This window comes from Pleurodeles waltl, chromosome 5 (assembly GCF_031143425.1).
Source record: "Pleurodeles waltl isolate 20211129_DDA chromosome 5, aPleWal1.hap1.20221129, whole genome shotgun sequence".
Classification (NCBI taxonomy): Eukaryota; Metazoa; Chordata; class Amphibia; order Caudata; family Salamandridae; genus Pleurodeles; species Pleurodeles waltl.
The window spans coordinates 591,839,461-591,854,291 of NC_090444.1; the positions used below are offsets into that span (position 1 = coordinate 591,839,461).

At 45.6% G+C, this 14,831-nt stretch overlaps 11 non-coding genes across 11 annotated transcripts; 5 read left to right on the plus strand and 6 right to left on the minus strand.

The window, feature by feature from the left end:
- Positions 1 to 903: 903 nt before the first annotated feature.
- On the minus strand, positions 904 to 976 carry TRNAH-AUG (transfer RNA histidin (anticodon AUG)). The gene has a single exon. It is a non-coding gene; the product is annotated as a tRNA-His (tRNA).
- Positions 977 to 1,755: 779 nt separating this feature from the next.
- LOC138297903 (U6 spliceosomal RNA) lies at positions 1,756 to 1,862 on the plus strand. Its single transcript, XR_011204440.1, has one exon. It is a non-coding gene; the product is annotated as a U6 spliceosomal RNA (small nuclear RNA).
- Positions 1,863 to 3,644: 1,782 nt separating this feature from the next.
- On the minus strand, positions 3,645 to 3,717 carry TRNAH-AUG (transfer RNA histidin (anticodon AUG)). The gene has a single exon. It is a non-coding gene; the product is annotated as a tRNA-His (tRNA).
- A 779-nt stretch (positions 3,718 to 4,496) lies between these two features.
- LOC138297904 (U6 spliceosomal RNA) lies at positions 4,497 to 4,603 on the plus strand. The gene has a single exon (XR_011204441.1). It is a non-coding gene; the product is annotated as a U6 spliceosomal RNA (small nuclear RNA).
- Positions 4,604 to 6,385: 1,782 nt separating this feature from the next.
- On the minus strand, positions 6,386 to 6,458 carry TRNAH-AUG (transfer RNA histidin (anticodon AUG)). The gene has a single exon. It is a non-coding gene; the product is annotated as a tRNA-His (tRNA).
- Positions 6,459 to 7,237: 779 nt separating this feature from the next.
- Positions 7,238 to 7,344, plus strand: LOC138297905 (U6 spliceosomal RNA). The gene has a single exon (XR_011204442.1). It is a non-coding gene; the product is annotated as a U6 spliceosomal RNA (small nuclear RNA).
- Positions 7,345 to 9,126: 1,782 nt separating this feature from the next.
- Positions 9,127 to 9,199, minus strand: TRNAH-AUG (transfer RNA histidin (anticodon AUG)). Its single transcript has one exon. It is a non-coding gene; the product is annotated as a tRNA-His (tRNA).
- Positions 9,200 to 9,978: 779 nt separating this feature from the next.
- On the plus strand, positions 9,979 to 10,085 carry LOC138297907 (U6 spliceosomal RNA). The gene has a single exon (XR_011204444.1). It is a non-coding gene; the product is annotated as a U6 spliceosomal RNA (small nuclear RNA).
- Positions 10,086 to 11,867: 1,782 nt separating this feature from the next.
- TRNAH-AUG (transfer RNA histidin (anticodon AUG)) lies at positions 11,868 to 11,940 on the minus strand. The gene has a single exon. It is a non-coding gene; the product is annotated as a tRNA-His (tRNA).
- A 779-nt stretch (positions 11,941 to 12,719) lies between these two features.
- Positions 12,720 to 12,826, plus strand: LOC138297908 (U6 spliceosomal RNA). Its single transcript, XR_011204445.1, has one exon. It is a non-coding gene; the product is annotated as a U6 spliceosomal RNA (small nuclear RNA).
- Positions 12,827 to 14,608: 1,782 nt separating this feature from the next.
- Positions 14,609 to 14,681, minus strand: TRNAH-AUG (transfer RNA histidin (anticodon AUG)). Its single transcript has one exon. It is a non-coding gene; the product is annotated as a tRNA-His (tRNA).
- Between the last annotated feature and the right edge of the window lie 150 nt (positions 14,682 to 14,831).

Here is a 14,831-nt window from a genome sequence, read left to right on the forward strand (position 1 = left end):
GGACTTTTCAAGACCCACGTCTGGGCAACATTTGAAATCATTCCCCCCATTTCTCTCAGAAATGCCTATGGTTCGGGGAGTAGTTGCTCCACAATCTTTCACTTCCACCAATCAGTAGTATTTCCTTGAGAGCTGTTTACTATATTGAATCTTTGGAGGTAAATGTTCCTTTCATCTGCAAGCAGGCTCTTTTTAAGAATGTTTGCCATCATAGGCAGTGTAACTTTTCGCCCCCTACCTAGGCATTCTAATTCTCTTCCACCAAATCAAAGACATTGCCTCATTGTGCATATAATTGTGTGCCCGCCGTCCCCTGCTTTGTTATTGAGGCTGCCATCAATCGAATGACATCTGCCTGTGCCCAAGAGTAGTATTACTGATGAGCATTAAACTGCAGCCTACTGATTAAAAAATCACAATAGATGAAAAAGTGCAAGGTCTACATAGGGTTCAAACCTGCAGTCTTCAGATCCAAAAGAAGGCATGTTATCTCTTTCACCAGGAGCCTTTTCACATGGGGCTTATTTCTATAATTTTCAAGAGAGTTCTAAAAGGTGGGTGTCTTGAACAGTTGTTCCTAAAAATCCTGCACAACCAATTTTTTAGACCCCTGCGACCCGCATCTTGACCCTTGAAGTAAAACTATTTTCACTCCAGAAAACAAATGTTGTGAAGTTTTCCTCCCTTGTTCAAAAAGCTTAGGCTTGGGAAACATTCAAAGGTCAGGCTCATAGAATCCAGGACAATCATTAAACTTTCTACTAGCCACAGTTGCTATCACAGCCTCCTTACCACAGAACGATTGTTGGATACATCCCGCACCGGAATGTTAATCCTACAAGAAGACTGAGATAATTAAGAACTCAAGTGTAATTACATGAAAAAAGGGACCGGCAACCCTTCCGAGCCAGATAGGAGTCGAACCTACAATTTTCTGATCCATAGTCAGAAGCGTTATCCATTGCGCCACTGGCCCCATATAAGAGCACTTTCCCCCTTCTCCTTCAGAGAGTGCTAGAGAATGCGCGCCCTCGCGTGTGTGTGTGTCTGTGTTTTAAAACGTCATTCTATCACAATATGTAACCACATTTACAACGCACACTGAAGCTGCAAGTGAACTTACCTGCCCCCCTGAAATTACGTTCTGTCAGGTTTTCGTAAGTTACACCAAGGACCCTAGGAGAGAAAAGGACACAAGTGCCAGACCAAGCAGACCCAGCAGCAAAGAAACATTTTGAATAAGCATTAGTTTCTTACAGAGTCTGGTTCAACATCATCGTTTCCAGAGCTGTAAGGGGCTGAGCCTGAGGATTCCTTAGTAAGCAGGCCAGTACAACACTAAAGCGTTTATTATTCAAATACAGGTGAAAATTAAGACACCTTTTCATATGCTCTCTCTGCCCTGGAACCCACCACAACACCATCCCACTCCCACAAGCCATCACCTAGCCTACTGTGCAGCTGACTCACCTTTTCCATCAACGTTCCCCAGGAAGTGTGATGTCACAATGCTCTTTGCCTGTAGTCTGGACCATGAGCCTTTGCAACCTGGCGTAATGAAGATGCTTACAATGTGTGAAGATTTGGACCACAAATATAGGGAATAGAAGTGGATTGTTAGGCCTCATGCCTTATTGCCATGTGTCTCAGAATTGAATGCTTACTGGACCATCCAATCAGCGCTTTCAGGCCACCCTACGTCTGAAGACTGCAGATTCAGGGAGTGTATATACATTGAAGGCTCACCCATGAAGTGTGCTTGCTTCGGCGGTACATATACTAAAATTGGAACGATACAGAGAAGATTAGCATGGCCCCTGCGCAAGGATGACACGCAAATTCGTGAAGCGTTCCATATTTTTAACAGCTTTCGAGAGAGAAAGGTCCTTTGTTTGCAAGTCTTCTAGTAATAATAAAGCAACTTCCAGTGCCTTCCTTCCCATTTGTATTTTTGAATTGGCCGCCCCTCAACATTCTTAAGGTGTTAACCGCTCCTGCAGGCCAATGCCAGTGCCCAGCTGCATTTAGCAAGGAAGACTTCAGCACTTCAGTGACCTTTCTTTCTATTTTCCAGCCTCCCTGTCATTATCCTTTACCCCGTCCCCCAACTCTATACTGTTGCCAGTGACGCATTGCTTTGTGGGAAGCTGGGCAGAGCAGAGAGAAGGGCAGGGCCTATGCAAATGAGGGCCTCTGGGCCATATGGGGACCCCCTTTTCAGCAGGACTGCTAAAGTAAGCCTTGCCACCAGATTGCTTTGTGAAGCTGGAAATACCAGGCCAGGTGAGGCACTGGGTTCTATCGGTCCATTGAGGACCCATTGGGCCGGCCTCCCTCAGTTTCTGAGGTCCAAGAAATGTTCACCCTGCACCCTTTTAGAGAGGTTTTGGCCGATCGTGGCCGATCGGGGATGAGAGGGGCAGAAGGCAGAAAGAGCACAATGCTCTTGAAGCTGCTCTAATCCACCTCTCTCCCCGCCTTGGGTTCCATCTGGGTGTGTCAGGTGTTGGCCCATGGATAACAAGGAACTGGCTCAGTGCATTATGATTCTCATAAAATTAAAAGGGCCATCTATCAAGTGCTAACTCAAACACACTACACACTCTGGCACACATCTGTGTTAACAACCTTTATACCTTGTTTGAAGGATCAAGGACCCCTGTTGAAATCCCAGACCCGCGCACCCCTTGAGGGTGAACGCTTGGCTGTTTCAAAATTCAGTTTTACTGGGGGGTTATGATGGACTTTTCAAGACCCACGTCTGGGCAACATTTGAAATCATTCCCCCCATTTCTCTCAGAAATGCCTATGGTTCGGGGAGTAGTTGCTCCACAATCTTTCTCTTCCACCAATCAGTAGTATTTCCTTGAGAGCTGTTTACTATATTGAATCTTTGGAGGTAAATGTTCCTTTCATCTGCAAGCAGGCTCTTTTTAAGAATGTTTGCCATCATAGGCAGTGTAACTTTTCGCCCCCTACCTAGGCATTCTAATTCTCTTCCACCAAATCAAAGACATTGCCTCATTGTGCATATAATTGTGTGCCCGCCGTCCCCTGCTTTGTTATTGAGGCTGCCATCAATCGAATGACATCTGCCTGTGCCCAAGAGTAGTATTACTGATGAGCATTAAACTGCAGCCTACTGATTAAAAAATCACAATAGATGAAAAAGTGCAAGGTCTACATAGGGTTCAAACCTGCAGTCTTCAGATCCAAAAGAAGGCATGTTATCTCTTTCACCAGGAGCCTTTTCACATGGGGCTTATTTCTATAATTTTCAAGAGAGTTCTAAAAGGTGGGTGTCTTGAACAGTTGTTCCTAAAAATCCTGCACAACCAATTTTTTAGACCCCTGCGACCCGCATCTTGACCCTTGAAGTAAAACTATTTTCACTCCAGAAAACAAATGTTGTGAAGTTTTCCTCCCTTGTTCAAAAAGCTTAGGCTTGGGAAACATTCAAAGGTCAGGCTCATAGAATCCAGGACAATCATTAAACTTTCTACTAGCCACAGTTGCTATCACAGCCTCCTTACCACAGAACGATTGTTGGATACATCCCGCACCGGAATGTTAATCCTACAAGAAGACTGAGATAATTAAGAACTCAAGTGTAATTACATGAAAAAAGGGACCGGCAACCCTTCCGAGCCAGATAGGAGTCGAACCTACAATTTTCTGATCCATAGTCAGAAGCGTTATCCATTGCGCCACTGGCCCCATATAAGAGCACTTTCCCCCTTCTCCTTCAGAGAGTGCTAGAGAATGCGCGCCCTCGCGTGTGTGTGTGTCTGTGTTTTAAAACGTCATTCTATCACAATATGTAACCACATTTACAACGCACACTGAAGCTGCAAGTGAACTTACCTGCCCCCCTGAAATTACGTTCTGTCAGGTTTTCGTAAGTTACACCAAGGACCCTAGGAGAGAAAAGGACACAAGTGCCAGACCAAGCAGACCCAGCAGCAAAGAAACATTTTGAATAAGCATTAGTTTCTTACAGAGTCTGGTTCAACATCATCGTTTCCAGAGCTGTAAGGGGCTGAGCCTGAGGATTCCTTAGTAAGCAGGCCAGTACAACACTAAAGCGTTTATTATTCAAATACAGGTGAAAATTAAGACACCTTTTCATATGCTCTCTCTGCCCTGGAACCCACCACAACACCATCCCACTCCCACAAGCCATCACCTAGCCTACTGTGCAGCTGACTCACCTTTTCCATCAACGTTCCCCAGGAAGTGTGATGTCACAATGCTCTTTGCCTGTAGTCTGGACCATGAGCCTTTGCAACCTGGCGTAATGAAGATGCTTACAATGTGTGAAGATTTGGACCACAAATATAGGGAATAGAAGTGGATTGTTAGGCCTCATGCCTTATTGCCATGTGTCTCAGAATTGAATGCTTACTGGACCATCCAATCAGCGCTTTCAGGCCACCCTACGTCTGAAGACTGCAGATTCAGGGAGTGTATATACATTGAAGGCTCACCCATGAAGTGTGCTTGCTTCGGCGGTACATATACTAAAATTGGAACGATACAGAGAAGATTAGCATGGCCCCTGCGCAAGGATGACACGCAAATTCGTGAAGCGTTCCATATTTTTAACAGCTTTCGAGAGAGAAAGGTCCTTTGTTTGCAAGTCTTCTAGTAATAATAAAGCAACTTCCAGTGCCTTCCTTCCCATTTGTATTTTTGAATTGGCCGCCCCTCAACATTCTTAAGGTGTTAACCGCTCCTGCAGGCCAATGCCAGTGCCCAGCTGCATTTAGCAAGGAAGACTTCAGCACTTCAGTGACCTTTCTTTCTATTTTCCAGCCTCCCTGTCATTATCCTTTACCCCGTCCCCCAACTCTATACTGTTGCCAGTGACGCATTGCTTTGTGGGAAGCTGGGCAGAGCAGAGAGAAGGGCAGGGCCTATGCAAATGAGGGCCTCTGGGCCATATGGGGACCCCCTTTTCAGCAGGACTGCTAAAGTAAGCCTTGCCACCAGATTGCTTTGTGAAGCTGGAAATACCAGGCCAGGTGAGGCACTGGGTTCTATCGGTCCATTGAGGACCCATTGGGCCGGCCTCCCTCAGTTTCTGAGGTCCAAGAAATGTTCACCCTGCACCCTTTTAGAGAGGTTTTGGCCGATCGTGGCCGATCGGGGATGAGAGGGGCAGAAGGCAGAAAGAGCACAATGCTCTTGAAGCTGCTCTAATCCACCTCTCTCCCCGCCTTGGGTTCCATCTGGGTGTGTCAGGTGTTGGCCCATGGATAACAAGGAACTGGCTCAGTGCATTATGATTCTCATAAAATTAAAAGGGCCATCTATCAAGTGCTAACTCAAACACACTACACACTCTGGCACACATCTGTGTTAACAACCTTTATACCTTGTTTGAAGGATCAAGGACCCCTGTTGAAATCCCAGACCCGCGCACACCTTGAGGGTGAACGCTTGGCTGTTTCAAAATTCAGTTTTACTGGGGGGTTATGATGGACTTTTCAAGACCCACGTCTGGGCAACATTTGAAATCATTCCCCCCATTTCTCTCAGAAATGCCTATGGTTCGGGGAGTAGTTGCTCCACAATCTTTCACTTCCACCAATCAGTAGTATTTCCTTGAGAGCTGTTTACTATATTGAATCTTTGGAGGTAAATGTTCCTTTCATCTGCAAGCAGGCTCTTTTTAAGAATGTTTGCCATCATAGGCAGTGTAACTTTTCGCCCCCTACCTAGGCATTCTAATTCTCTTCCACCAAATCAAAGACATTGCCTCATTGTGCATATAATTGTGTGCCCGCCGTCCCCTGCTTTGTTATTGAGGCTGCCATCAATCGAATGACATCTGCCTGTGCCCAAGAGTAGTATTACTGATGAGCATTAAACTGCAGCCTACTGATTAAAAAATCACAATAGATGAAAAAGTGCAAGGTCTACATAGGGTTCAAACCTGCAGTCTTCAGATCCAAAAGAAGGCATGTTATCTCTTTCACCAGGAGCCTTTTCACATGGGGCTTATTTCTATAATTTTCAAGAGAGTTCTAAAAGGTGGGTGTCTTGAACAGTTGTTCCTAAAAATCCTGCACAACCAATTTTTTAGACCCCTGCGACCCGCATCTTGACCCTTGAAGTAAAACTATTTTCACTCCAGAAAACAAATGTTGTGAAGTTTTCCTCCCTTGTTCAAAAAGCTTAGGCTTGGGAAACATTCAAAGGTCAGGCTCATAGAATCCAGGACAATCATTAAACTTTCTACTAGCCACAGTTGCTATCACAGCCTCCTTACCACAGAACGATTGTTGGATACATCCCGCACCGGAATGTTAATCCTACAAGAAGACTGAGATAATTAAGAACTCAAGTGTAATTACATGAAAAAAGGGACCGGCAACCCTTCCGAGCCAGATAGGAGTCGAACCTACAATTTTCTGATCCATAGTCAGAAGCGTTATCCATTGCGCCACTGGCCCCATATAAGAGCACTTTCCCCCTTCTCCTTCAGAGAGTGCTAGAGAATGCGCGCCCTCGCGTGTGTGTGTGTCTGTGTTTTAAAACGTCATTCTATCACAATATGTAACCACATTTACAACGCACACTGAAGCTGCAAGTGAACTTACCTGCCCCCCTGAAATTACGTTCTGTCAGGTTTTCGTAAGTTACACCAAGGACCCTAGGAGAGAAAAGGACACAAGTGCCAGACCAAGCAGACCCAGCAGCAAAGAAACATTTTGAATAAGCATTAGTTTCTTACAGAGTCTGGTTCAACATCATCGTTTCCAGAGCTGTAAGGGGCTGAGCCTGAGGATTCCTTAGTAAGCAGGCCAGTACAACACTAAAGCGTTTATTATTCAAATACAGGTGAAAATTAAGACACCTTTTCATATGCTCTCTCTGCCCTGGAACCCACCACAACACCATCCCACTCCCACAAGCCATCACCTAGCCTACTGTGCAGCTGACTCACCTTTTCCATCAACGTTCCCCAGGAAGTGTGATGTCACAATGCTCTTTGCCTGTAGTCTGGACCATGAGCCTTTGCAACCTGGCGTAATGAAGATGCTTACAATGTGTGAAGATTTGGACCACAAATATAGGGAATAGAAGTGGATTGTTAGGCCTCATGCCTTATTGCCATGTGTCTCAGAATTGAATGCTTACTGGACCATCCAATCAGCGCTTTCAGGCCACCCTACGTCTGAAGACTGCAGATTCAGGGAGTGTATATACATTGAAGGCTCACCCATGAAGTGTGCTTGCTTCGGCGGTACATATACTAAAATTGGAACGATACAGAGAAGATTAGCATGGCCCCTGCGCAAGGATGACACGCAAATTCGTGAAGCGTTCCATATTTTTAACAGCTTTCGAGAGAGAAAGGTCCTTTGTTTGCAAGTCTTCTAGTAATAATAAAGCAACTTCCAGTGCCTTCCTTCCCATTTGTATTTTTGAATTGGCCGCCCCTCAACATTCTTAAGGTGTTAACCGCTCCTGCAGGCCAATGCCAGTGCCCAGCTGCATTTAGCAAGGAAGACTTCAGCACTTCAGTGACCTTTCTTTCTATTTTCCAGCCTCCCTGTCATTATCCTTTACCCCGTCCCCCAACTCTATACTGTTGCCAGTGACGCATTGCTTTGTGGGAAGCTGGGCAGAGCAGAGAGAAGGGCAGGGCCTATGCAAATGAGGGCCTCTGGGCCATATGGGGACCCCCTTTTCAGCAGGACTGCTAAAGTAAGCCTTGCCACCAGATTGCTTGGTGAAGCTGGAAATACCAGGCCAGGTGAGGCACTGGGTTCTATCGGTCCATTGAGGACCCATTGGGCCGGCCTCCCTCAGTTTCTGAGGTCCAAGAAATGTTCACCCTGCACCCTTTTAGAGAGGTTTTGGCCGATCGTGGCCGATCGGGGATGAGAGGGGCAGAAGGCAGAAAGAGCACAATGCTCTTGAAGCTGCTCTAATCCACCTCTCTCCCCGCCTTGGGTTCCATCTGGGTGTGTCAGGTGTTGGCCCATGGATAACAAGGAACTGGCTCAGTGCATTATGATTCTCATAAAATTAAAAGGGCCATCTATCAAGTGCTAACTCAAACACACTACACACTCTGGCACACATCTGTGTTAACAACCTTTATACCTTGTTTGAAGGATCAAGGACCCCTGTTGAAATCCCAGACCCGCGCACCCCTTGAGGGTGAACGCTTGGCTGTTTCAAAATTCAGTTTTACTGGGGGGTTATGATGGACTTTTCAAGACCCACGTCTGGGCAACATTTGAAATCATTCCCCCCATTTCTCTCAGAAATGCCTATGGTTCGGGGAGTAGTTGCTCCACAATCTTTCACTTCCACCAATCAGTAGTATTTCCTTGAGAGCTGTTTACTATATTGAATCTTTGGAGGTAAATGTTCCTTTCATCTGCAAGCAGGCTCTTTTTAAGAATGTTTGCCATCATAGGCAGTGTAACTTTTCGCCCCCTACCTAGGCATTCTAATTCTCTTCCACCAAATCAAAGACATTGCCTCATTGTGCATATAATTGTGTGCCCGCCGTCCCCTGCTTTGTTATTGAGGCTGCCATCAATCGAATGACATCTGCCTGTGCCCAAGAGTAGTATTACTGATGAGCATTAAACTGCAGCCTACTGATTAAAAAATCACAATAGATGAAAAAGTGCAAGGTCTACATAGGGTTCAAACCTGCAGTCTTCAGATCCAAAAGAAGGCATGTTATCTCTTTCACCAGGAGCCTTTTCACATGGGGCTTCTTTCTATAATTTTCAAGAGAGTTCTAAAAGGTGGGTGTCTTGAACAGTTGTTCCTAAAAATCCTGCACAACCAATTTTTTAGACCCCTGCGACCCGCATCTTGACCCTTGAAGTAAAACTATTTTCACTCCAGAAAACAAATGTTGTGAAGTTTTCCTCCCTTGTTCAAAAAGCTTAGGCTTGGGAAACATTCAAAGGTCAGGCTCATAGAATCCAGGACAATCATTAAACTTTCTACTAGCCACAGTTGCTATCACAGCCTCCTTACCACAGAACGATTGTTGGATACATCCCGCACCGGAATGTTAATCCTACAAGAAGACTGAGATAATTAAGAACTCAAGTGTAATTACATGAAAAAAGGGACCGGCAACCCTTCCGAGCCAGATAGGAGTCGAACCTACAATTTTCTGATCCATAGTCAGAAGCGTTATCCATTGCGCCACTGGCCCCATATAAGAGCACTTTCCCCCTTCTCCTTCAGAGAGTGCTAGAGAATGCGCGCCCTCGCGTGTGTGTGTGTCTGTGTTTTAAAACGTCATTCTATCACAATATGTAACCACATTTACAACGCACACTGAAGCTGCAAGTGAACTTACCTGCCCCCCTGAAATTACGTTCTGTCAGGTTTTCGTAAGTTACACCAAGGACCCTAGGAGAGAAAAGGACACAAGTGCCAGACCAAGCAGACCCAGCAGCAAAGAAACATTTTGAATAAGCATTAGTTTCTTACAGAGTCTGGTTCAACATCATCGTTTCCAGAGCTGTAAGGGGCTGAGCCTGAGGATTCCTTAGTAAGCAGGCCAGTACAACACTAAAGCGTTTATTATTCAAATACAGGTGAAAATTAAGACACCTTTTCATATGCTCTCTCTGCCCTGGAACCCACCACAACACCATCCCACTCCCACAAGCCATCACCTAGCCTACTGTGCAGCTGACTCACCTTTTCCATCAACGTTCCCCAGGAAGTGTGATGTCACAATGCTCTTTGCCTGTAGTCTGGACCATGAGCCTTTGCAACCTGGCGTAATGAAGATGCTTACAATGTGTGAAGATTTGGACCACAAATATAGGGAATAGAAGTGGATTGTTAGGCCTCATGCCTTATTGCCATGTGTCTCAGAATTGAATGCTTACTGGACCATCCAATCAGCGCTTTCAGGCCACCCTACGTCTGAAGACTGCAGATTCAGGGAGTGTATATACATTGAAGGCTCACCCATGAAGTGTGCTTGCTTCGGCGGTACATATACTAAAATTGGAACGATACAGAGAAGATTAGCATGGCCCCTGCGCAAGGATGACACGCAAATTCGTGAAGCGTTCCATATTTTTAACAGCTTTCGAGAGAGAAAGGTCCTTTGTTTGCAAGTCTTCTAGTAATAATAAAGCAACTTCCAGTGCCTTCCTTCCCATTTGTATTTTTGAATTGGCCGCCCCTCAACATTCTTAAGGTGTTAACCGCTCCTGCAGGCCAATGCCAGTGCCCAGCTGCATTTAGCAAGGAAGACTTCAGCACTTCAGTGACCTTTCTTTCTATTTTCCAGCCTCCCTGTCATTATCCTTTACCCCGTCCCCCAACTCTATACTGTTGCCAGTGACGCATTGCTTTGTGGGAAGCTGGGCAGAGCAGAGAGAAGGGCAGGGCCTATGCAAATGAGGGCCTCTGGGCCATATGGGGACCCCCTTTTCAGCAGGACTGCTAAAGTAAGCCTTGCCACCAGATTGCTTTGTGAAGCTGGAAATACCAGGCCAGGTGAGGCACTGGGTTCTATCGGTCCATTGAGGACCCATTGGGCCGGCCTCCCTCAGTTTCTGAGGTCCAAGAAATGTTCACCCTGCACCCTTTTAGAGAGGTTTTGGCCGATCGTGGCCGATCGGGGATGAGAGGGGCAGAAGGCAGAAAGAGCACAATGCTCTTGAAGCTGCTCTAATCCACCTCTCTCCCCGCCTTGGGTTCCATCTGGGTGTGTCAGGTGTTGGCCCATGGATAACAAGGAACTGGCTCAGTGCATTATGATTCTCATAAAATTAAAAGGGCCATCTATCAAGTGCTAACTCAAACACACTACACACTCTGGCACACATCTGTGTTAACAACCTTTATACCTTGTTTGAAGGATCAAGGACCCCTGTTGAAATCCCAGACCCGCGCACCCCTTGAGGGTGAACGCTTGGCTGTTTCAAAATTCAGTTTTACTGGGGGGTTATGATGGACTTTTCAAGACCCACGTCTGGGCAACATTTGAAATCATTCCCCCCATTTCTCTCAGAAATGCCTATGGTTCGGGGAGTAGTTGCTCCACAATCTTTCTCTTCCACCAATCAGTAGTATTTCCTTGAGAGCTGTTTACTATATTGAATCTTTGGAGGTAAATGTTCCTTTCATCTGCAAGCAGGCTCTTTTTAAGAATGTTTGCCATCATAGGCAGTGTAACTTTTCGCCCCCTACCTAGGCATTCTAATTCTCTTCCACCAAATCAAAGACATTGCCTCATTGTGCATATAATTGTGTGCCCGCCGTCCCCTGCTTTGTTATTGAGGCTGCCATCAATCGAATGACATCTGCCTGTGCCCAAGAGTAGTATTACTGATGAGCATTAAACTGCAGCCTACTGATTAAAAAATCACAATAGATGAAAAAGTGCAAGGTCTACATAGGGTTCAAACCTGCAGTCTTCAGATCCAAAAGAAGGCATGTTATCTCTTTCACCAGGAGCCTTTTCACATGGGGCTTATTTCTATAATTTTCAAGAGAGTTCTAAAAGGTGGGTGTCTTGAACAGTTGTTCCTAAAAATCCTGCACAACCAATTTTTTAGACCCCTGCGACCCGCATCTTGACCCTTGAAGTAAAACTATTTTCACTCCAGAAAACAAATGTTGTGAAGTTTTCCTCCCTTGTTCAAAAAGCTTAGGCTTGGGAAACATTCAAAGGTCAGGCTCATAGAATCCAGGACAATCATTAAACTTTCTACTAGCCACAGTTGCTATCACAGCCTCCTTACCACAGAACGATTGTTGGATACATCCCGCACCGGAATGTTAATCCTACAAGAAGACTGAGATAATTAAGAACTCAAGTGTAATTACATGAAAAAAGGGACCGGCAACCCTTCCGAGCCAGATAGGAGTCGAACCTACAATTTTCTGATCCATAGTCAGAAGCGTTATCCATTGCGCCACTGGCCCCATATAAGAGCACTTTCCCCCTTCTCCTTCAGAGAGTGCTAGAGAATGCGCGCCCTCGCGTGTGTGTGTGTCTGTGTTTTAAAACGTCATTCTATCACAATATGTAACCACATTTACAACGCACACTGAAGCTGCAAGTGAACTTACCTGCCCCCCTGAAATTACGTTCTGTCAGGTTTTCGTAAGTTACACCAAGGACCCTAGGAGAGAAAAGGACACAAGTGCCAGACCAAGCAGACCCAGCAGCAAAGAAACATTTTGAATAAGCATTAGTTTCTTACAGAGTCTGGTTCAACATCATCGTTTCCAGAGCTGTAAGGGGCTGAGCCTGAGGATTCCTTAGTAAGCAGGCCAGTACAACACTAAAGCGTTTATTATTCAAATACAGGTGAAAATTAAGACACCTTTTCATATGCTCTCTCTGCCCTGGAACCCACCACAACACCATCCCACTCCCACAAGCCATCACCTAGCCTACTGTGCAGCTGACTCACCTTTTCCATCAACGTTCCCCAGGAAGTGTGATGTCACAATGCTCTTTGCCTGTAGTCTGGACCATGAGCCTTTGCAACCTGGCGTAATGAAGATGCTTACAATGTGTGAAGATTTGGACCACAAATATAGGGAATAGAAGTGGATTGTTAGGCCTCATGCCTTATTGCCATGTGTCTCAGAATTGAATGCTTACTGGACCATCCAATCAGCGCTTTCAGGCCACCCTACGTCTGAAGACTGCAGATTCAGGGAGTGTATATACATTGAAGGCTCACCCATGAAGTGTGCTTGCTTCGGCGGTACATATACTAAAATTGGAACGATACAGAGAAGATTAGCATGGCCCCTGCGCAAGGATGACACGCAAATTCGTGAAGCGTTCCATATTTTTAACAGCTTTCGAGAGAGAAAGGTCCTTTGTTTGCAAGTCTTCTAGTAATAATAAAGCAACTTCCAGTGCCTTCCTTCCCATTTGTATTTTTGAATTGGCCGCCCCTCAACATTCTTAAGGTGTTAACCGCTCCTGCAGGCCAATGCCAGTGCCCAGCTGCATTTAGCAAGGAAGACTTCAGCACTTCAGTGACCTTTCTTTCTATTTTCCAGCCTCCCTGTCATTATCCTTTACCCCGTCCCCCAACTCTATACTGTTGCCAGTGACGCATTGCTTTGTGGGAAGCTGGGCAGAGCAGAGAGAAGGGCAGGGCCTATGCAAATGAGGGCCTCTGGGCCATATGGGGACCCCCTTTTCAGCAGGACTGCTAAAGTAAGCCTTGCCACCAGATTGCTTTGTGAAGCTGGAAATACCAGGCCAGGTGAGGCACTGGGTTCTATCGGTCCATTGAGGACCCATTGGGCCGGCCTCCCTCAGTTTCTGAGGTCCAAGAAATGTTCACCCTGCACCCTTTTAGAGAGGTTTTGGCCGATCGTGGCCGATCGGGGATGAGAGGGGCAGAAGGCAGAAACAGCACAATGCTCTTGAAGCTGCCCTAATCCACCTCTCTCCCCGCCTTGGGTTCCATCTGGGTGTGTCAGGTGTTGGCCCATGGATAACAAGGAACTGGCTCAGTGCATTATGATTCTCACAAAATTAAAAGGGCCATCTATCAAGTGCTAACTCAAACACACTACACACTCTGGCACACATCTGTGTTAACAACCTTTATACCTTGTTTGAAGGATCAAGGACCCCTGTTGAAATCCCAGACCCGCGCACCCCTTGAGGGTGAACGCTTGGCTGTTTCAAAATTCAGTTTTACTGGGGGGTTATGATGGACTTTTCAAGACCCACGTCTGGGCAACATTTGAAATCATTCCCCCCATTTCTCTCAGAAATGCCTATGGTTCGGGGAGTAGTTGCTCCACAATCTTTCTCTTCCACCAATCAGTAGTATTTCCTTGAGAGCTGTTTACTATATTGAATCTTTGGAGGTAAATGTTCCTTTCATCTGCAAGCAGGCTCTTTTTAAGAATGTTTGCCATCATAGGCAGTGTAACTTTTCGCCCCCTACCTAGGCATTCTAATTCTCTTCCACCAAATCAAAGACATTGCCTCATTGTGCATATAATTGTGTGCCCGCCGTCCCCTGCTTTGTTATTGAGGCTGCCATCAATCGAATGACATCTGCCTGTGCCCAAGAGTAGTATTACTGATGAGCATTAAACTGCAGCCTACTGATTAAAAAATCACAATAGATGAAAAAGTGCAAGGTCTACATAGGGTTCAAACCTGCAGTCTTCAGATCCAAAAGAAGGCATGTTATCTCTTTCACCAGGAGCCTTTTCACATGGGGCTTCTTTCTATAATTTTCAAGAGAGTTCTAAAAGGTGGGTGTCTTGAACAGTTGTTCCTAAAAATCCTGCACAACCAATTTTTTAGACCCCTGCGACCCGCATCTTGACCCTTGAAGTAAAACTATTTTCACTCCAGAAAACAAATGTTGTGAAGTTTTCCTCCCTTGTTCAAAAAGCTTAGGCTTGGGAAACATTCAAAGGTCAGGCTCATAGAATCCAGGACAATCATTAAACTTTCGACTATTCACAGTTGCTATCACAGCCTCCTTACCACGGAACGATTGTTGGATACATCCCGCACCGGAATGTTAATCCTACAAGAAGACTGAGATAATTAAGAACTCAAGTGTAATTACCTGAAAAAAGGGACCGGCAACCCTTCCGAGCCAGATAGGAGTCGAACCTACAATCTTCTGATCCATAGTCAGAAGCGTTATCCATTGCGCCACTGGCCCCATATAAGAGCACTTTCCCCCTTCTCCTTCAGAGAGTGCTAGAGAATGCGCGCCCTCGCGTGTGTGTGTGTCTGTGTTTTAAAACGTCATTCTATCACAATATGTAACCACATTTACAACGCACACTGAAGCTGCAAGTGAACTTACCTG